Source organism: Paramisgurnus dabryanus, chromosome 1 (assembly GCF_030506205.2).
Source record: "Paramisgurnus dabryanus chromosome 1, PD_genome_1.1, whole genome shotgun sequence".
NCBI lineage: Eukaryota > Metazoa > Chordata > Actinopteri > Cypriniformes > Cobitidae > Paramisgurnus > Paramisgurnus dabryanus.
In genome coordinates this window covers 46,137,188-46,159,507 of record NC_133337.1, presented here as the reverse complement: position 1 = coordinate 46,159,507, position 22,320 = coordinate 46,137,188, and the positions used below count along the sequence as shown (strand labels likewise).

Genomic DNA, 22,320 nt, shown 5'->3' with positions numbered 1-22,320 from the left:
TCTTTTTTGAAAACTAAAACATGGGTTGTGTTCAAAATTGCCCCCTTTACCCTTAAAATGTGCACTACTTGAACATCCATTTCTAGTGGTGTCTAAAATCATAGTGGACATTATTGAATGCACTCATTCAACACCACAATGCATCACAATATTGAGTGTATGATGTACAACACGGGTCTTCAAATACTCTTCTTTAAGGGCCAGATTTTTAAAATGTAAATATGATGCTACCCCTTCTACCCCTATTTTTACCTTTTATATATTTTTTACTTTTACCTATTATCTTTTTTAATATTTTAAAAACAATTGTAGTTTAACATTGCAAGAGCCAAATGTTAATAGTTTAACTATGAACATTGCACAAAAAAATGCAAGTGTAAATAACCAACACGTGTATTTTTGTATAGCACTAACTGTAATGCAGAGCTTTTAAACTTCTTTTGTTTATAACTGTTTAACTTTTAAGTATTCACAACATATAGCCACTTTTCTCCTTTTTTTTTTAAAATTGCACTTCCTTTTTTATTAAAATGTTTTATTTTATAGATATATAGGCTAAACCGTCTTTCCATTGTACGCTGCATTCAGACACGACTGTCGGAGTTCGCCCCCTAGTGGCAATCGTAATCAAATTTTAGTTTAATCGTAAATCTGTGTCAACGTGGGAGAGAAGCTCATTCCAGCGCAAGAGCCTTTAATCTACGAATATATTTATAGTTAACAATTTACTTATCAGGAATCCATAGTTTTTAAAGGATTCAAGTGTTACTGACGAAATTAAACAAAATAATTTATAATTTTCACCTCACACACAGTGTTTTGATTGGAATTGAAATACCAGTGGCAGCCGATGATTTCTTTTTCGAGGGCGCTCGATGTGAAGTTCGTCACAACATGTATGTAGCATGTGTGTGGTTCCTTTTTTCAAAATATGTGTTCTGCGCATCAAGAGATCCTGTGTGCATCACGTGTCTTGTCAAAATAAGTGCCTGCTGCAGACGCGTCTAAAGGGTTTATGATAAAATAGGCGCTCATGTTTGCCAGATACTCGCATAATCTCATGCGTAATCAGAGTTTACTGTTAACTCTTTCCCCGCCATTGACGAGATATCTCGTCAATTAAGAGAAAACGCTTCCCTGCCAATGACGAGATTTTCCGTCTTTCCGCAATACCGCTATTATCCACCAGGTGGCGCCCTTCCGCAACTTTTTAAAACCGGAAGTATTGCCCTATGGCAAGCTGCTGCATGTCCGTGTCTGTTTTAAAGATCGCTCTGAATGGGATCTCTATGAAAAGTCCGTCATAAAAATGGAATTATCTCTGCTTTTTGCTCAAAATATGGTGTTTTTGCAAAAACCTACCCATATTCAAAAGCTGATTGCAAAAGAACCACTAAAGGTAGGATGAAAGTTTTTTTTTGTTTGAAAGCAGAGGGTCTGTTCTTTCATTTGGTATATGGTATGTTTATATATTTAAAGAAAAACATTTTCTGGAAGGCATTAAACTTTGGTGAAAATCATGAAAAACGCTGGCGCTGGCTGGCAACTTTTTTTAAAAACGCTGGCGGTGAAAGAGTTAAGAAGGTGTCTTGCGTGTATTTTGTGAATGTGAGCGTCTCTTTTATCATAAAAAGTTTTGACGCGTGTGCAGCAGGCACTTATTTTGACAAAACACATGATGCACATGGTTTACATGACGCAACAAACATATAAACACGCATGACACTCCGAACACTTATAAAAGTAACCAAGCTGATTTTAAATCAGACAAAGATGACCAGCGGGCTGAATAAAGATGATTGGAGGGCCGGATTTGGGCCGCCAGTTGCCTAGCCCTGGTGTACACTCACAACTAGCTGCTAGTCATCCACTGAAGCTTTGTTTATACTCGCGTTTGGTCCGCAACGCAAGCCTCCGCGAATCGCGCGCGCGTCTCACCAACCGGACGAGGCGTTTATAGTTGACGCGCTCGCTGTTGCACTATTTTTTGAACCACCAGGGGCGACGCGAGCAATAAAGTCAAAAACAAACATAAAGAAGAGGATAGAAGAAGTCGTCCTCTGGAACAACCCTGGTGCTTTTAACATCAGAGTTTGATAAATAAATATGAGAACATGAATAAAACAACAATCTTTTAAATATGTCTTTATTAAACATTATCATTTCATTAACGTTTTTTACTAAACAAACAGTACAGATATCTTAAGGTTTGTATTTTATTCCTCGTCTAGTGGTTCATTCAATACAAATATAAGCCAAACATTCTGAATCATGTAAAAGAATTCGTATTTTAAACTGCAAAGTTTCCATACTTTACTTACAGAGTGTCAGATAAATATATACATTGTTTTGCTTGGATTGATCAAAGAGATACGTCACAGGCTTGCCTGCTCGAACAGAATCGCCTCGAGTTCGGTCATTTTCGGATGCGGAGACGCGCGGAAAGTTACAAAAAATGCCGTGCACAGCGCCACGCGAAATGGGGTCTCGCGCACCCAACGCGCACGACCGCCCACTCCGCGTTGACGTCATTTTTGCCGCGCGCACCAACGCGCCCGTGCGGACGCGGCGAGTATAAACATAGCTTGAGGCTAACACCGAATTAATTTTCGCGTCCTTGGACACCTCAAATATTCTTATGGAATACAGTTTTAAAAATAAAGGTTCCTAAAGTTCCTGTTTTGGCTTTATAGTTCCACCTTCTACATCCCCAAAAACCTGTCCGTTGCACAAAAGCATCTTTGGAGAACCAAAAGTGGTTCCTCCATGACATTGCTGCAATGAACCCTTTAAAAAAATTTCAGGTTTCTAGCCCTATGTGATTGATCCTCTCTAATAAACAAGATACACTGCAAAAAATTATTATCAAGAAAAAAAAATCTTAGTATTTTTGTCTTGTTTTTAGTAAAAATATCTAAAAAATCTTAAATGAAGATGCTTTTTACCCCATTGACAGATTTTTTTGCTCGTTTTATGCACAAAATCACTTAAATGTGATAAACTAGACTTATTTTCTTGGGTCGTTTTGCTCATCAAGAAAAAGCATTTTAATTTAATAATTTTTAGATATTTTTACTGAAAACAAGACAAAAATACTAAGTTTTTTTTTCTTGAAATTTTTTTTTTGCAGTGTAACGCTATATTTCTTCCCAGAAAAGCATAAAGCATAAAGACAAAAAGCATCAGACACATGTATGAGAAGACGTGACAAAACTTCAGATATTTCATTCTGGAAAAGTATAAAAGGGAAAACCAAGAACAAGAAAAAGAACAATGTTTACACAGGAACTGACTTAGAGCAATAGAGCATTTTCCCAGCACAAAGTAAAACTCTCTTTCTCTTTCTCTTTCTCTTTCTCTTTCTCTTTCTCTTTCTCTCTCTCATTACCCATCTTAAGTCAGCTCAGGCGGGAAGCAGAAGCGCCTCTAATGACTAAATGATGAGTGCGGGGGCAAACAGAGGAGAGCCACGAGGGCTGGAGGAAACGTGCACTCTCTCCCAGTGGGAAGCCACTTGAGATGAGCCAAACAACTCAAGCAGAAACTTTCATTTACAGCGCCCCGCCCTTCTCTGTCAAGCTGTGTTGAAAACAACAGCATTCAGCTGTTCGGATAAATCAAAAATAACTTTGTGCATTAGCAAAAGCCAAACACAAGATCTCACTGTTCAGTTAACCAATAAGCCTGGAAAATCCAGGGTTTTTGCTGGATTTCAAGATTAAATGAGATATGTTTAAGAGTACCTCAGTGCACCTTATTGTAGTAGGCATGATGCAAAATTTCCAGATGCCCCCTTATCAACAGCCCTGGATGAAGGAGCCACCTGTTTCCATGGGGATGACTGACAGGTGATGGAATCCGCACAGACAGGTGTTTAAACGGGTCATGCACTTTCCCTCATAACTAAATTGTCAGAACGGCAAATCAGGGCTTCTATGCAAATCAGCATCCATACCAGTGGCGAAGCTACGGGTGGGCCTGGCCGGGCCTTTGAGTTGTGGCCCATCCAATCAGAAGGCCATTTTCCAGACAAATGTGTAAATAATTTAACAAAAATAAATAATAGTACTACGAATAGACGTCTTAACACACTATAATTTCATATATGTAATACAATTATAAATATAATTAAAATATAAAATATAAGTGCAAGTTTGCATTTTCAGGCAGTTTCGCAGTTTTCTTTTACCCTATTGGTGCACACGCTTGTCAAAATGAAACGTTGAATATGATTCGTCCGTCATTGTTAGTTCCGCCTACGCGCGATTGAACTGAATTTTAAAACAGCGAGTCACAAATCATCAAGTTTAGCAGCCTTTCCACGATGACATCTGCTGTTATCTGTTTACTTTTGGAGACAGAGACTATACATCACTCATGGAAATGTTGGATTACTGAGGACATCTTTTCAAACGTCAACAAAATGAAACGAGCACTTATTACTTTGATAATGACGTCATGCTGTGTCAAAGACTGTTCTTCACCACATACTGTATAAAAAAAACATATAACGTTACGCTCATCGATGATAAATGCTCGTCTGAGAAATTTATTTCTGCTTTTCTTTGCGCGAAGGGACATATTATGATCAATCAAAGATATTGGACTTTGTTATTATAATCGAGACTTTCTCCATCTTTAACCAGAAGCCCTGTGTCAGACTACAGTAGGACATGTAAAGGTGAGTTCAGACATTTTCGTAATGTTTATAGTGGTGTCATTACTACAGTTTATAGTCAGGAGTATTACTCCAGTCAACTATTTAAGGGGGCAGACTCTGTGTCGTATATATAGGCTGTATGATTTACTGTTGTTGGAATAAAATTTACACTTAAATGACAACACATGAAATTTGGATTGCGCCATGTTGTTTGATGGCCATTTTCTCATTAAATAACAATCTCTCAAACGAGTTCTTTAGTAAAATCAAATCACTACCTGTTGAATCTGTCGTAGCCTATGACGCTTTCACGTCATGCATTTTGCTGACGAGACATATCATTGTTCGGAACTACGTTCACGTAACGTAAATACCGTAAAAACTAATTCCGTTACTAATTCTACTGAGTTGTGTTTTCAAGTGGATTAATAATTTGGTGGGGCACTGCCCATAGACTGTATAAAACAGGCATAGCCCCACCTGCCCATATAGACCGTTTCAGCAGTAACAACATAAACATAAGCGGCTGTCGCGGTCCGCACGTAACTTCCGGTAAGCTCCGCTAAGAATAAACAACAACAAAGTTCTTTAAACGTAGTTTATTTATATAACAAGCAAAAAAACAACACATAGATTACCTAGGAAACCAAAATATTTGTTATTTTCGAGGAGGCATTTGTTCAAGATATCAGTTTAGCAACTAGTCAGACCATTAAAAAACGAAACCGGAAGTAAAGTTCGGATCCAGACGTGTATCACGTGCGTCCGATGAAAACGTTTATACTGTAGACAAGCTGGTTGGTTATTTTTAAGTGGTTTTATAATTTTCCCCTTGAAACATTGTGCTGCCTGCATGGCATCAAGGTAACTTTGCTTAGGTAGCATGCACACCAACGCTTTTAAACGCAGCTGAAAACGCCGAATGCCAGCTGTTTTTTCAGCCCGTGGCTTTGGTTGCTGTGATACTTGAGCTGTGAGCCGGTTGGTTGTTGTGATATTTGTCCCGCCCTTCGTCAACTGTGATTGGACGGCCATGTGAGAACTTACATTGACGAGCTGAGCTTTTAACCCAAAGTTAAATATTTTTCGACCACAGCGCGGAAAAAAACGGACAGCTGCTGGCTGTTTTGAAAAAACGCCACTTCCATTGGGAAAACAACATACGCCGGCCACAGGCATACAAACTTTGTTGTGCACGCCCCCAGATTATGTACATTCTATGCTTTGCCCACCCTGTTTTATAAAGGCCCACCCACTTGAACATTTCTGGCTTCGCCACTGATTCATACACACAGGTTTATGTCAGACTGAGAGCCCTGTTTACCAAATTCATACATCATGAAGTGACACACTGATAAGTGCTTCTTCTGCAACCAATTTTCACAAACATGGGCACAGTAGAGGAAAAATTTGGCATTTTTTATATTTTCCTTTATAAATCATATAGCGCTTTTCCACCATCAGGATGGACGGTTCTGAGAACGGGAAGAAGTAGTGTTACAGCTGTCCTTCATAGGCATAATAAATTATGGACAGCTGTTACTAGTGACAGTTTTAACACCATTCATATTGAATATTAAATATGTGGATAAATTAACACATTCTCACTACCAAGGCATAAAAACGAAGCATTTCCCATCACTATGAAGACACTAAACAAACCCCTTAATCATCACTATGTAGACGAGCTACAGTAGGAATATCATTGCTTCCGATAGAAAACCACAGGCGCAGTTACAATATCCAAAAGTTATACCTTTTGAAGTGTTACATCTTCAAAGTAAAAATATTAAGAGACAGTTTTGACTTTAATCATGATTTCTATATGTATTGTGACCATTTCAGTCCTCAAAGCAAACCTCAGGAGTGGTATAAGGTCAATTTTTATATATATATATTTTTATTTATTGTTTCCTAATCTTGTAAGTCACTTTGGATAAAAGCGTCTGCTAAATGCCTAAATGTAAACGTAAATAAAGCTTTTTTTGGTTTATTCCAGTAAAGCAAGTTGTCTATTTCTGGCTTGTTTTGTCAGACCAGGTGGTTTAGCGAAATCTGGCATCACTTGAGAGACAGACAGTCTGTGTTAACATGATAGAGAGATTAATCTAATAAACTAAAGCCTAATATCGATGAACGGACAGAATGGACGAGCAGAAGGCGGATAAAGGGATGGGTAGAGGAGAGAGGTGAAGCTGGACTGAAGCCCATAACAGACGGGCTGGAAGCGGCCAGAGACATGAGATGCATATGGTTATAAAACTGCTCACACTTTCACAAATGACCCCAAATACAGCCTGATGCACTGAGTACATGAGAAACACGAACCCTGGAGAAAGACCACAGCACAGAAAATGGTCCCTTTAGGCGGCCATGTTTCCAACACTCTAGGCAGTTAAGAGTATTTTAGTCATGCAAGACAGAAATCCTGCATACTTGAATGGGGAAAGACAGATAAATCGTGTCTTAAAATCACAATTTCCCGCCAGCCATTCTTTGAAAAGTTGCCGCCAGCATTTTTTTGTGATTTTTACAAGTTTCACAAAATGCCTTCCAGGAAAATTTTCTTCTACAAATATATAAACATACAAATATATCAAATGAAAGAACAGACCCTCTGCTTTCAAACAAACAATAAACAAACAAACAAAACGGGAAAAACATTTCATTCTATCTATTAATCTATTCTCTGCTTATAAACTCTTAAATATGGGCATTTTTTTTTAGCAAAAACTGAAATAATTACATTTATGTGAAGGAATTTTCTTAAGAGATCAGATTCAGGATGATTATCAAAACATACACAGAGTTTAAAATTAGAAAATAGCTTTTTGGCTTCAGTTTTTTCATAAATTGGGTAAGATTAACATAAAAATGCAGTTTTTTAATGCATTTTTTTTCTTAATTGACGAGATCAATCATCAATGGTGGGGAAAGAGTTAAACACCATATTTTTGACCAACAATTTACCCTGACAGCCACTGTACCATAACTTGATTCTTAAGCTCAAAATGAGCTAAAACACCTTTAACAAGTTTGTTTCAGCGACTGCACATGCACACAGGTTGGCATGCGCTTCATCTGACTCTGTACAGTACCCCTTCCCCAGGACTTTTTAAGTTCTAGAATTGGGTCCCCAGTGCTTCTATCAACCTAAAAAATGTGAAAAAGATCAACCCAGTAACTTAGTTTTTGTAAACCATTCTCTGCAAGCATGTGAAAAAATAAGTCATTAAAAATGTGGCTCCCTTTGTGATGTCAGAAGGGGATAATACCCCCCCACCCCTAATCTGCACTATCCAACCATGGCATTGCCATTTAGTGCAGAGATCAGCTCATTTGCGGCAAAAAAGCGGCACATTTTTGCGCACACCTACAAAGTGGCAATTTTAACTCTTTCACCGCCAGCGTTTTTTAAAAAAGTTGCCAGCCAGCGCCAGCGTTTTTTATGATTTTCACCAAAGTTTAATGCCTTCCAGAAAATGTTCTTCTTTAAATATATAAACATACCAAATGAAAGAACAGACCCTCTGCTTTCAAACAAAAAAACCCGTTTCATCCTACCTTCAGTGGTTCTTTTGTAATCAGCTTTTGAATATGGGTAGGCTTCTGCAAAAACATCACATTTTGAGCAAAAAGCAGAGATAATTCCATTTTTGTGACGGACTTTTCATAGAGATCCCATTCAGAGCGATCTTTAAAACAGACACGGACATGCAGGAGCTTGCCATAGGGCAATACTTCCGGGTTTAAAAAGTTGCGGAAAGGGGAATGAGTTAATAATGGTCATGTCAAAGATTGAAATCAATGTGAGATCAATGATTGAAATCAAACTTTGATGCTTCTTATATCATCATTAGATTTTGAGACTTTAGCCTGGATTTTCATAGGTCGTGTATGCAGAGGTGTATAATACTTATTTTAGTTACATTTTCCAAGCATCTGTGCTTTATCAGAGTGTTTGTCTTGGGAAAAAATTTACTTTTCTTTACTAAAAAATGTTCACTACATTCTAAAGCACAGAATCATACTGTGTATTAATTATATATTGCATATTAAAATTGATTTAATGCCTAATTACATAAAAAATGTGTAAAAGTACGAAAATTATTTTTACTAAAGTAAAAGTACAAAAAATTACTAGATGTTTAATGTACTTAAATATTAAATATAAGTCAAAAACTTGAAATTATGAAATGTAGTGGAGTAAAAATTATGATTATATCTTTTGAAATGTATTTTAATAGCGGTATTGCGGAAAGACGAAAAATATCGTCATTGGCGGGGAAGCGTTTTCTCTTAATTGACGAGATATCTCGTCAATGGCGGTGAAAGAGTTAAGATGCTAAAATAAATGATCTATATAATATTTTAAACTAGAACTTTACATACATACTCTGGGGACACCAAAGATTTATTTGACATCATAAAAAAGTCTTGTAAAATGTGCCCTTTAAATATTAGGGGGGTTAACTCCTCTCATTCCTCCTTTTAGAAACTACGTCCCTGTCTGGGTGATATGTAATCTATAAAAACCATTACCATCCTCTTCATGCTAATCTCTGCTAGCTGCATTATTTTAAGTGGTAATGATATTTTTAGGCCCAGCAAGAGTTGGCGCTTACAGACTGTTTTTAGCATTAATAACATGCTGTGTTACAATATCTAGACTCAGCGACTCAAAAAAAAAAAACTTTCCGTCTGTCATCGCAAATGTACTCATAGGAAGTAAATAAAAGCATGCACACAGACACAAACATGTAATGGAGATCTCTAAAGCAATTAGAAAATATTCAATTACATCTCAAACATCAAGTGTTTTTTATTCCTTTGAGATGAATGAATGCTTGGAGAGCTCATCAAGACTGCTGGTTCTCTGATGATTTTTTTAACCGCAGTGAGAGAATACACAAGCAAACTTCATCTTCTCTCTCTCCTCTCTGTCTCTTTCTCTCATGTAAAGGTTTTCAACATAAAACACAATGTTGAATTCAAACAATTCATTATGTTCTGGTGTAAACTATATTCAAGTTAAATTTTGTTGCACAATAAAAGTATTGGTCAAGCGCCTGCATGGATGCATTTCACATTGCATGCACACTTTTTATCATGTTATGTAGAATTGTCAGTTTGAAGATGACCCGTGTAATAGCAGTGAAGTTGAAGCCCCATTGTGATCCTGCCTTCATTAAAGCTTGAAGATCTTGGAGTCGTGCTGGGCTTACAAACGTGGTGTTTATGTTACTTCCAGTGATACAAACAGCACCCTCAGTAAAAGTGCAATAAAAGTCAATCCTTTTTAAAAATGTTTCACTTCACCACTGATTTGACGTCCAGAAGAGTACAAAAATTCACAGGCAATGAGATATGAATGTATTTGCATGTACACTCACCTAAAGGATTATTAGTAACACCATACTAATCCTGTGTTTGACCCCCTTTCACCATCAGAACTGCCTTAATTCTATGTGGCATTGATTCAACAAGGTGCTGAAAGCATTCTTTAGAAATGTTGGCCCATATTGATAGGACAGCATCTTGCAGTTGATGGAGATTTGTGGGATGCACATCCAGGGCACGAAACTCCCGTTCCACCACATCCCAAAGTTTCCCTATTTGGTTGAGATTTGGTGACTGTGGGGGCCATTTTAGTACAGTGAACTGTCATGTTCAAGAAACCAACTGAACAGATTTGAGCTTTGTGACATAGTGCATTATCCTTCTGAAAGTAGCCATCACCATCACAAAGGGTCATAAAGGGATGAAACAATGCCCAATTGGCACTAAGGGGCCTAAAGTGTGCCAAGAAAACATCCCCCACACCATTACACCACCACCACCAGCCTGCACAGTGGTAACAAGGCATGATGGATCCATGTTCTCATTCTGTTTACGTCAAATTCTGACTCTACCATCTGAATGTCTCAACAGAAATCGAGACTCATCAGACCAGGCAACATTTTTCCAGTCTTCAACTGTCCAATTTTGGTGAGCTCGTGCAAATTGTAGCCTCTTTTTCCTATTTGTAGTGGAGATGAGTGGTACCCGGTGGGGTCTTCTGCTGTTGTAGCCCATCTGCCTCAAGATTGTGCGTGTCGTGGCTTCACAAATGCTTTGCTGCATACCTCGGTTGTAACGAGTGGTTATTTCAGTCAAAGTTGCTCTTCTATCAGCTTGAATCAGTCGGCCCATTCGCCTCTGACCTCTAGCATCAACAAGGCATTTTCGACCACAGGACTGCCGCATACTGGATGTTTTTCCCAGTTCACGCTTAAATCACCTTTCTTCAGTGATTCAGTTTGGAGTTCAGGAGATTGTTTTGACCAGGACCACACTCCTAAATGCATTGAAGCAACTGCCATGTGAATGGTTGATTAGATAATTGCATTAATGAGAAAATTAACAGGTGCCCGTAATAATCTTTTAGGTGAGTGTAATACATAACACTGTATGTCATTTAAAAAAAGAGGGTCACCAAATCATCTGGACATCCGGTGACACAGGATGTCCCATGCGCATTCCAACATCCACACACAAGCATAGTATACCGCTGCTGAGCTACTCTGTGCACAGTAAGAACCCATTTGAATCAATAAACCCCTCTCAAATCAAAGTGTTTACATGATGCTCAAGACAGGAATAGTTTCTGTGTTCTTCAAGCCCACCTGTGGCGAGGAGACAACATACAGCCACTGCAAGAGTCAGTGATGGGTATAGAAACAGAAAATCAACCGAAATAAAATAAATGTTCGTTTAAATGAATATACTGTAGGAGATGCCATAATTGCAACATGATCTCACGAAGTTCCGTGGGATAGTCACGGAATTTTTTGTTCATATTTCCGTGGCCCTGACACGGACTTTCTTTTCCGTGGCATTCTCACGGATTGGTTACTCAACTGTTTTTTCCTATTTTCAAACCATTGTCGCTTCGGTTTAGGGTTAGATTTGGTGTTTGCGTTAGTATTTCACTTTAAGTATTGGTTTATACTATTTTTTTTTTATGTATTCTTTTATATTTTCTAAACTTTAATCAATTGTCGCCTGGCGTTGGGGTTAGAGTTGGGTTTGGGTAGGGATGTCATTTTATGTAAATCTAACCCTAAACCGAAGCGACAATGGTAAGAAAATAGGACAAAACAGTTGAGTAACCAATCCGTGAGAATGCCACGGAAAAGAAAGTCCGTGGCAGGGCCACGGAAATATGAGGAGATCCGTGAGAATGCCACGGAAAAATGAGCAAAAAATTCCGTGACTATGCCACGGAAATTCGTGAGATCAGGTTGCATAATTGACACAGCACAGGTTATTTTTGTCCATATTTTACCCAACCCATAAACCTAGTGCCCTACCTTGTTGTCTTCTAAGAATGCACCCCATAACAACAATTTAACCTCATAAGTGACTGGTTTGTGAGTATAAATCTGATTGTTTAATGCATTTTCCAAAAACAAAACTGAATCTTATTCCCATATTCCTTATCCGAGATGCAGATCCATGCATGGTTATGTGTAAATGATATAACCTCTACTAAAAACAAACATTACAGGTCTTTTTGATGTCGTCTTGTCTGCTTTGGGTCAGAAGGCTCACATGCGGTTCCTCACGCTTTGAGGGCAAGAACATGACATAAAATTTTAAACAAGCACATATGAGTAAAGTAGTAGATGAAGGCACGTGTAACCAAGTTCCTAAGAGATGCACAGCAGCTTGATAAAAGAATGATGAAGAAGTTAAAAGGAAGACTATGTACTATAGGATAAAATGAGGCCAGAGAAACTCTCATACATGTATTCTGCAAACCGCAGTAGAGCATTTTTTCCCCATTTTCTTCAGTCAGAAGCTGGAAAGCATGCAAATGTACTGCCATCATTTTTAGCCTCTGGCTATTTCTCTTATTAAAACATTGTCTTAGAAACACTCACTGGGAGTCACTTCTGTCTGCCTAATCGTATTTCAGTGCAGATAAAATTTATAATCAGTTTCTTGCTGAATAAAAACAGCTTAAGCCAGCCTGAGCTGGTTTGGTTCAATCTGATCTCAGGGGAAAAATTTATTTCACATGCTGGGGATTTCATATGAATTCATACAATGTTAAATGTACAAAAACATACGACAAACATGCTATAACATGCAAAGGTGTTCATAGAAATTTATATAAATTAGCCACCTGGTAAAATAGATAAAACTTTTTTAGTCTGGTTTAAAATAAAAATAAAAACATCTTACATCATGTCACCAACACATTCAGCATTCAGATAAAGAAAGGGTAGAAATTGGCAAAGCAATTATTGCTGAACTAAATAACAGTTATCTGCTCTAACTCATTTTAAATTACAGGATATTAGCAGAAAATTAGATGTCTTTAACAATAATATGAATTTTTTTTAGAAAAAAAAAAGAGATACTAGTGACTAACACATATATAAGGCAGTTATTAAAACTGATACGCAAACGTTTTTCAGGGTTTTGAGCCGGTTTGGAGCAAGCAATCTTTCAATTCAAGAAAGCTGATTTTTTGTTTGCCTTTGAATGATGGATCTCATTCAAAGACCTCAATGCTGGCAGTGCCCGTAATTCCTTTAAAACCTGTATTGGTTTTGCCCTGCTGTTGCCGTGGTTATAGATGGTCACAGTGTGATTACCCATTGAGAGTCGGAAGCTTAAATGTGCTCACACTGTGCTATGGATGCTGAACAGGCGTTGCCATGGAGACAGGAAGGCTACATATGTTTCATTAATTTCGATGCATATAACATGATGTGGGCTTGAAGGTCAGGATAACAGTTCAATTATCCAAAAATAGCACGGCTTGATCTGCTGAATTTGGGTTTGGACTGCAGCAGTGAAAAGAGTCTGCATGCATAATTTTAAAAACAGCTTTACATAACTGTACCCTTACGATTCAGTCCAACCTGTACATAAATCCTCAATAATATGTAATAAATCTTAGTTAATGTTTTTGGTGCATGTGAGTGCTTTTATTTCCACCGGCTTCCTCAATGCGTGTTAAATATATATGCGTGAACTGATAATGCTCAAAGTGTTTAATCTACAAATGTTTGGATCATAGATACGCTATCTTCTCTAAAGCTGGCAAACCATGGACAACATTGTCTCATTTTGACTACACTGGATAAAATTGAATCTACTTTGCAGCTTGAATATTGAAAAATCAAGTGATTCGTTTTTCTCCCGACACAAGCACTTTATAATATCAAGTCCATCAACTCATAATATCAATCCTATTTTAAATACTGTTGTTTCCAGGCAGGCTATAAAGGCAGTGAACACAAAAGTTAGTCAATCATTATGGACTAATTAAATGTAATAGTCTTAAAGGCACAGAAGGGTTTAGAGAAAAGGTAATGAAAACTACATTTGTTACATGTTTAGCACCAACGTCATCATACAACCTGCTATAAACTAATCCACTGTTCTATGGATATCATAAATAACCTCTAGTTGCCCAGGGTGACAGGGATGATTCAGCATCTTGAGAATGAAGACCTCAGGCTATAAGCCAATCAGGGTTGATTAATGAGACCGAAATGATGGGATGGTGTGGTGATCTGTGTCGCATGTTGCTATGGATACAGAGCAAGAAGCATCTGCTTTGTGAACTCCTTGAAAGAACTGAGTGGATCTTGGTCAAATAGGCTGGACTTCAATGCCTACTCTTAAATTATATAATTTTACAATATAGTGGTTAAACAGGTTACATTAAGTACATTAAGTCATGGATCAAATAATTTTTGGATCAGCAAAAAATGGAAATAAGGAAAATAAAAAAAAACAAATCGAGAAATTATAAGCATATAAGCATTAAGTTACAAATATTTAGGAACCAAAGTTGAATCAAATGAATAATAAAACTGTCTTCTTCAGTCTATAGATGAAATAAAATTAATCTTTTTAAAGTTACAAAAGTGATTTTCCTTTTGTATTCTGTTGTTTAACTAACATAAGGACACAAACATAAGCAGATTGCTTGAGGGTACTGTCACTTTAAAAACGGAATAAGCACGGATCCATATGACAAACGTCTGATTTTTTTCTAAATGTGTGTGCTTTGCAGAAAACAGCTCACTTAAACATCCTGGCTCAAATTGTTTCAAATGGCTTGAATGTTACCATTTGCAAGGTTTAAAAACACATGCAAATGATAAACTTTCTATATAAATAGTTAGTTATTTCTGAATGATGCATATTTGAGCGATTATGATTAAAGAGATTATTATCATTTATGTGTGATTTCTTTTGTTTTTGTTTTTATTTTTTGTCTCTTCTGAATCTGTGGGCCAGCCGTTAATCTGAGCGGGCCAGTGCCACGGCCCTTAAGTAGCCTCCTCATTGGATCACATGCTAACATACAAAAACATGCATGCTTGCATTACTGGGAAATCCCATGAACACCAACATATGCACAGAGTTGTACCTATATAATAGTATTTTTACTTTCTACATAAAAGTAAATTTTCAATTATTGGTATTTTATTAGTGTTTTTCTTTGGAAAACATACATTCGAAAACATATAATCATAATTTTTACTCCACTACATTTCATAATTTAAAGTTTTTGATTTATATTTAATATTTAAGTACATTAAACATCTAGTAATTTTTTTGTACTTTTAGGTAGTAAAAATAATTTTCGTACTTTTACACATTTTTTTATGTAATTAGGCATTAAATCAATTTTAATATAAATACACAGTATGATTCTATGCTTTAGAATGTAGTGAACATTTTTTAGTAAAGAAAAGTAAATTTTTTCCCAAGACAAACACTCTGATAAAGCACAGATGCTTGGAAAATGTAACTAAAATAAGTATTATACACCTCTGCATACACGACCTATGAAAATCCAGGCTAAAGTCTCAAAATCTTATGATGATATAAGTAGCATCAAAGTTTGATTTCAATCATTGATCTCACATTGATTTCAATCTTTGACATGACCATTATTAACTCATTCCCCGCCAGCCATTTTTTGAAAAGTTGCCCACCAGCATTTTTTGTGATTTTTACAAGTTTCACAAAATGCCTTCCAGGAAAATTTTCATTTAAAAATATATACTGTAAACTTACAAATATATCAAATGAAAGAACAGATAATCTGCTTTCAAACAAACAATAAACAAAAAAAAGAATAAAAACATTTTAACATGCTATTTACTATAAAATATGTGTATTTTTCTTTCTTTTTTAGCAAAAAGCTGAAATAATTGCATTTTTGTGAAGAAATTTTGTTATGCTGCGTTTACACCAACCGCGTTTCAGGCGTCAAAATCGCGTCTGCCGTGCCTAAAAAAAGCAAGCATTTGACGGTGTCAGAGGCAAAATCCGCTTCTTGTGGGAGGGGCAAGTGTTGTGCAGTTGTCTGTTTGCAGGATGGTTGATGTTGATTGTGCATTTATCGAGAAAGTTACCGGTTTGTATTTTGTCACCTTACTACCGTGCCACTAGACGTGCAAATGAGGCAGAAATGCTTCTCCCGTGCCGCCCTAAACGCCTCATCTGCGCCGCGGGACCTCCAGACGCACATCAACGCGTCTTCACATTGACTTAACATTGAAATCACTCGTGCTTGCCGCCTCTACCGCGGTTGGTGTAAACACAGCATTAAAGATCAGCTTCAGAGCGATTATCAAAACATACACAAAGTTTAAAGTTAGTAAATAACGTTTTGGCTTCAGTTTTTATATAAATTGGGTAATCTACACTGTAAAAAAATCCGTAGAAATTACAGTGTTATTGCAGCTGGGTTGCCGGTAATTTACCGTAGATTTAAAATTATTTTATTTACTGGCAAGAGTTTGTTCAAAGTTAAATAAATTTTAAATATTAACAAGTCTTTATCTTTACAGAATAAAACTATACAATAACAGCCTCATGCAAAGCATTCTGGGAACCAGAAATCATCATTAACCTTTTTCTGTTTTTTGCTTCAGATTTTGTTTCCCAGAATGTTTTGCTTGATGCTGTTTTTTTAGTTTTACTCTGTAAAGACAAAGATTTGTAAATGTTTAATGTTCATTTAACTTTGAACAAAATATTGCCAGTAAATAACATAAATTTAAATCTACGGTAAATTACCGGCAACCCAGCTGCAATTTCTACGGATTTTTTTACAGTGTAGTGGATAATCGTGGTATTGCAGATTAACATAAAAGTTCATCAGGAACACGTTTAAATTTTTTTTCTAGTCAATGGCAGGGAAAGAGTTAATATTCAAATATAGCAATATTTTAACAGAATGTACTTTACATTATGTAAGATGATTTTATTTAGAAAACAGAAAAACACAAAAATGACTTTGGCTGGGAAATCAGAACGACACATATATTGTTTTTTACACCTGCATGTTAATGATATTTTTCATACCTTAACCCTACATCTCTGTGCTAAGTTTCAACAGCCTGAAACAAATGTGCAGAGATGATCTTGTATTCAACATTGTGTTCATGTAATAATATTACACTAACTGCCCTGATGACATGATGGATCCTAGAAATGTGAAACCAAGATATTAACATCAAGCCAAAAGAAGTAGGCCAATACTCCTCTGTTGAAGCTATAAAATGGCTCTTCGATAACATCTGTTCTCTGTTAGGGATCTCTTGATCAATAGTTTGTATTCTGCATTTTGCCTTGAGATTACTAATAACAAGAGAAAGCAAAAATGTTTTTTAATGGATTTCATATTGAGCTTGCATTGTCTCAGTGTCCATCAACATGCTAAATATATACTGTATACAAGAAGAGAGCGATATAATGGCCTTTGGTTATGTGTTTCACTGCTCTCTATGGTATTTCTGCTAATGCAAAAGTGCATCAAATACCTCTCACTGCACTCCATATACTTTGCAGCCAGGTATATACAGTATTAATACACAAGGTATGTAAGGCACCATGTATAGTCTCAAACATCTTCTGTAGATCTACTGTAACACAGCCTGGTCCAGGGGTTTATGTCTAACCAATACATTTCTCATTTTAAACATGTACAGTTTTAGTCCCAAAGTCAAACTTCTTGCCCTTCAAGCATTTTGCTCTACCATTTGTAAATGATTTTGCTGTGTGTGCCGTATTTTCTGGGTCACTGCTGTCTGGAAGCAACTTTTCTCTAGCAGACGCTGTGGACCATTCGTCCCTTACTGCTGTATCTCTTACCTCTAATGTCTAAAAAAAACCTATGAGCATAATCTGTAGGGTTTCGTTTAATATGTTTGCAAACCTGCTGGCAGCTACAGATGCATCAAAACAGAAAAAAACTGAACCAACTAACCAGAAGATGCTAAAACCAAAGAGAAAAATGTTTTTAGAACAAACTGTTAAAAAATATGAAAGAGAACAAATGTTTTTGGTGTTGCTAGGGTTTGAGCTAGAGAGCCGAAATTTGGCCTGAAACTCAAATGTCAAAACTTACTCCATCATAAGGGGCTGCCATATACCTTTGTAGAAAAACAGCAAAAGAATAAAAAAACCTTTGGTGATTGTGCACAAAATAAATGGTCGATCTAATGCTACACAGCAGACAGCTTAAAGGTCTAGTGTGGGTTTTAGCGGCATCTAGCGGCTGCATCTAGAGGTGCATCTAGCACCTCAATTTCGAAACGCAAAGAGAAGCTACGGTAGACGACACAGGAGAAACATATCGTGTGAGACAACAGCCCTGTCCGAAATGGGGCACTTCCTCAGATACCACACTTTGATGACATCATGTAGTGCACACCTTAGGGACCCTTGACACGAGTCCATGAGGGTGCACCAAAGTTGTATTTTGGGACAGACTCGAGCGTCACTCTGAGAAGTTGTCCATCAGTGTTAACTCCTCCCATCCGTCATCTGATTGCTCTTTCGCAAGGACTTCTGGGTTGGTAAATTGTGTGGAGCCTGCAGCAGTGTGCAAGGGTGCAAAGGGGGGCGCTGATGAGCACACTTTGAAGCATAAAAATGACAGATGGGACACCCTAAGGACTCATAGACTAAGCAAGCACGTGCAATTTAAAGCCACAAGACTAAAGTCCACATAAAGTGCGTGATTTGGGACAGGGCCATAGTAGTGACAAAACGCACTCTTGTAGAAACATGGCCGCAACTTACATGTAAAGAGACCCGAAGTGTTTGTTTGTCACCTTTAGTGGCACATTAGAGAAAGGTTTAGGTACAAGAAAGAAATATTAATGTGGTTGAAATTGTTTACATGTAACGTTAAATTGTAGGTGGGGAAATATGCTATAGAGTGTATAACAATAAATGTAGGAGTAACACAAAATGCTACTCAACAAGCTTTTAAAAGATAAAAGCCATCCAAACAAAAACAAGGGTTGCCAGTTAAAATGGTATAAACATCTAACCATAGCTCAAAAATAAATAAATAAAAACACCTTGTACAGTAATCACAGTTGACTTTGCTTACATGATGGGATATCATACATCTTGCAAGTTATTTCCATATCTATCTAGTCTATAGACCGGGAAATGTTTTCTTTAGGTTTTTTAGGCATTTTATGTTTTTGTCCTCGGAAACAGCTAAGATACAGCACCACACTGAACATAATACGTATCGGTAGCTGCATCATATGTATCTTTATTTGTATCGTACCTTAGGCTATGCATCGAGATGCATATCGCATCTGCCTCAGTTATGGAGATGCACATCACTAACAGCTATGTATACATTTGGTACCTTTAAGGGAATTAATATGCACTTTTGGTACCAATATGTACCTTTGAGATACTAATATGAACGCTTTAGGTGCAAAGGAGTACTTGTGAAAAGGGTACGGCCCAGTAAATAGCTAGGCACCATTTTTTGACATTTATTTATGTACGAATATGAATGTATACAGTATGCAAAATCTGTATCTTCATGTTATTTATTCAAGTTAACAGGTAATTTAAAAGCCAGATCTATATACAGTAGTTAAAGCAAAAGTATTTAATAACAAAAAGGTTTGTTTATAAAAATCACCCAGTTTTTAAAGTAAGTGAAGTGACATAATTCCCCTCTTTGTGCGAGACATCCGTTTCAATAGCCGGCGGTAGAAAACAGTGTCGTGGGAGCATGCATAAAACATGATTTAAACAGTTCTGGTAAATATTTATTTATCATTGCAAAGTTATTTGAACTAACCATAATAAACATATTAAACTATTACATGTATTCAGTATTTGTTTTCGTTTTATGAAAATATTATTACAACGCTTCTTACTTCATGAGCTTATGAAATTATTAGCTTTTTTTAAAATAATGTGCTTTTTATTTTAAATACAACAAAAGTATGTGCAAACACATTAACTCTTTCCCCGCCAGCATTTTAAAAAAAAAGTTGCCAGACAGCGACAGGCATTTTTCATGATTTTCATAAAAGTTTAATGCCTTCCAGAAAATGTTCTTCTTTAAATATATAAACAAACAATATATCAGATGAAAGAACAGACCCTCTGCTTTCAAACAAAAAAAAAAAAAACGTTTCATTCTACCTTCATTAGTTCTCTTGTAATCACCTCTCAAACATGGGTTTCTTCAAAAACACCCAATTTTGAGCAAAAAGCTGAGATAATTCCATTTTTGCGAAGGACTTTTGATAGAGATCAGATGCAGAGCGATCTTTAAAACATAAACGGAGTTCTTTCTCTTTCACGTGAGGCGCTACTTCCGGGTTGTATAAGTTGCGGAAGTGCGCCACCTGCTGGATAATAGCGGTATTGCGGAAAAACAGAAAATCTCGTCATTGGCGGGGAAGCGTTTTCTCTTAATTGACGAGATATCTCGTCAATGGCGGTGAAAGAGTTAAGAACTATTATAAACATGAACTAATCAAGCAGTTTATGTCGTATATATTCTGAAGTGTACTCGCATTTTTTGTAATAATATATAGTACCAGAATAAATATATCAGCTAAATCAACATATTTGTAGTAATTACTGTATTTATTTTTCACTGTCAGATGGATTTTTGGCTAAAGATCGTGGGTGCACTTGCACCACATACACATTTAGTTATTGTGCGTGGATTATTTTAAAAACCAATGGTTTTGTACCAGCTATTATGTCAATCTCTAACTGCACAAATTTTGCCAGTTTTCCTGGATTTCATAATAATCATTAAAAGCCAGTCAAAACAGCACACTCGTGTCCCTCGCAATACGACTTCCATTAGCTGTAGTGGCTCACCGGAAGTCTAACAAAGGAGCTCAAAGATGGCGGCGCACACATTTACATCAAAATTAAGGTGAATAGTCCATTCAATAATTATCATTCCGCAAAGCACTCATGCACTTTACTGTTGCTATAGTTGCTGTTGCTATGCATTGCTTACATTTCTAACTTTGTGATTAACATCCAACATCCAAGCACATTGTTTAATAGTTTAGTAAATAGTCTGTCCAAACTTACAGTAACACAAAAATATACTTTGAAGAACCTCTCAGACCTTTGATTTCCATCTAGCCATAATTCGCACCCTAAATGGATAATCTAACAGTGAATCTAAAAGCGCCTAATGTTTATAGCTACTCTGTTCTTGTCATCATCAGGATCGATTATCCTCCAGCATCTTCTGTGCACTCCCACATATTCACTACACAAACACACACAGATGCATGCGCAGCAGTTCTGCAGAAACAGCCATTAGCAAAAGCCCCTCTTACCATCAAAGCGACTTGTTCCTGAAACTCAAGCAAACAAAAACCTTAGTTGGAACAAGCCAAGTGCATGAAAATAGATAGAAAATGATATAGCTTGCAGTCAAAGAGTGGGTGTGGAGAGCTTTTCGTGTGGAGACCAAACATATCCTGAAAGTAACAAAGTCTGCTAAAGCAAGTACAGTACTACGAACAGTGTCAAGTCTGTAACATCAAGGTTATGGGTTTGACTTCCAGTTAATACCATAAACGCATTATCAATGTAGGGAAATAAACCAGAACATTTTTGACACTGTTATCCAAAGCTACTTACAGTGCATCACAGGGATTCTCAGTATTTATGGTCCTTCGGATCGAACTCATGATGCTACAGTAACACCAGAAAGAAACAATTATAGATCGGGCACATATTTATATCATGTTCTGTTCTTTACTGTAAGTCTATAAATTTAGTCAACCTGAAGTGAATCAGTGCTGTATATAAACCGCAGCGCCACTTCTCACACTGACCTACAGTATTGCAGGTTGTTTACATTACACCCGATGCCATATCAATGCCCTTCGCTTTCACCCGTGCTTCCTGTAAGAATTACGTCGTTCATAAACAATATCTTAGCACAATAATGACTCCTACCAATCTCTTACCAGACTCCTTCTGCTCAAACTCTCTCGCAATCTCAATAAATCCAATGCTGCGTCTTTATCCAAATGTTCTCTAATGCGCATCCGCTAGGATAACTCAGCATCCGTATCATGTACGCATTTGACAGTCAGGTGTGACACGTTCTTACCAATATGTTGTTTTCGTGTGTGGATCTCACAAACAGGAAGCAAAACAACAAGAGGTCTTTCAGGACGAATCAGATGCTATAAGAGTCTGGCGGTCGAGGAAACTTGAGCTCTGAAGGCTGGCATGGGAGAGTCGCCAACTCTACCGCCAATTACCCAACAAACACTACTCCCAGACAGGTGATGTCACCACTACCATCACCCCAGACCTCCTAG

At 37.0% G+C, this 22,320-nt stretch overlaps 1 protein-coding gene across 2 annotated transcripts in view; it reads right to left on the bottom strand.

Moving 5' to 3' along the window:
• The window catches only part of aatkb (apoptosis-associated tyrosine kinase b), an 81,173-nt gene that overhangs the window by 44,087 nt on the left and 14,766 nt on the right, over window positions 1-22,320 (bottom strand). The window contains exon 1 of one of the 2 annotated variants that reach the window (XM_065262880.2): window positions 22,107-22,124. The exons of the other annotated variant lie outside the window; for it this stretch is intronic. The gene's annotated coding sequence lies outside the window, so the exon portion shown is untranslated. Of the gene's footprint in view, window positions 1-22,106; window positions 22,125-22,320 lie in introns of those variants that run through there. 2 annotated transcript variants of the gene reach the window in all.